Genomic DNA, 1,429 nt, shown 5'->3' with positions numbered 1-1,429 from the left:
TTGTCATTATCATTGTCTATAATTCTATGAATTCTATAATTCATTGTCATGAATTCTATGAGCTTTGATAATACAATTAATTATGTCTTCCACATCAGGTGATATTTACATTTCTTTCCTTTTGTTTAGTCTAAGCTGTTCCCTCTTTCTCCCTCATAAAATTTTTTTTATATGTTACTCTCAGAAACAAATACTTGAGTTGTTTCAAATATTTCTCACAGGGCTATAGGTGCTGCTATATACATATATTTTAAAAGTAAATTTACTATATTTTGGTCAACTTTACCCACTCTGTTATTTTTTTCTGAATCTTCTTACTGTCTTTTAATTAATTGTCACTGTGTTTCATGATGATATATATCAGGGCCTTGCATGCTTGCTTAGTTTTTTGCTCAAGGCTGGTATTCTATCTCTTGAAAAGAAATGATGTCAGAAAAACAGATTAACTGGAGATCATGATGAGAAGTTTCATCATCATGACCAAGGTAAGACAATCAGAAAGACAAAAATTGCATTTTTTTGCTTCTATGCAGACTTTAGAATAATGATAATTACAACATAATAATATATACTATATATAATATCATCATCCTCATTCTCATCCTCACCATTATCATCCATGATTGCAAAAGAGCAGGTGAGGGTGGGAAGAGGATGGGGGTAAATATGATAAAAATACATTATAGACATATATATTACAATAAAACACACTAACAACTATTCAAAAGTGGGTAAGAGAGGAGCGTGGAGAAAGAGTTTAATGGGGTGAATTTGACCAAAGTACATTATATGTATGTACCTAAATACTACAAAATGTTGCTCTACCACTCGAGCCACATCTCATATTTCTGGCTTTTTGCTGGTAAATTGGAGATAAGAGTCTCTCAGATTTGTCTGCCTAGATTGACTTTGAAACTTTTTTTTTTTTTTTGTCGGTCGTGGGGGCCTGAATTCTGGGCCTGGGCGCTGTCCTTCAGCTCTTCAGCTCAAGGCCATCGTTCTACCACTTGAGCCACAGAGCCACTTCTGGCTTTTTCTGCTTATGTGGTGCTGAGGAATAGAACCCAGGGCCTCATGCATGCAAGGCGAGTACTCTACCTCTGACCCACCTTCCCAGCCGACTTTGAAACTTTGACACTCAGATCCTAGCCTCCAAAGTAGCTAGGTTTACAGGTTTGAGTGCTTGGTGCCCAGTTCATTTCTTCCTCTTTCTCTTTTCTTTTCTTCCTCCCTCCTTCCCTTTCTCCCTCCTTCCCTCCTTTTCTCCTTCCCTCCTCTCCTCCTTCCTTCCTTCCCTCCTTCCTTCCTTCCCTCCTTCCTTCCTTCCTCCCTCCCTTCCTTCTTTCCTTCCTTCCTTCCTTCCTCCCTTCTCCTTCCTTCCTTCTTTCCCTTTCCTTCCTTCCTTCCTTCCTTCCTTCCTTCCTTCCTT

Source organism: Dipodomys ordii, unplaced genomic scaffold (genome assembly GCF_000151885.1).
Source record: "Dipodomys ordii isolate 6190 unplaced genomic scaffold, Dord_2.0 Scaffold106, whole genome shotgun sequence".
NCBI classification, from domain to species: Eukaryota; Metazoa; Chordata; class Mammalia; order Rodentia; family Heteromyidae; genus Dipodomys; species Dipodomys ordii.
The sequence above is the reverse complement of the archived record's forward strand: the minus strand, read 5'-3'. Positions refer to the sequence as shown.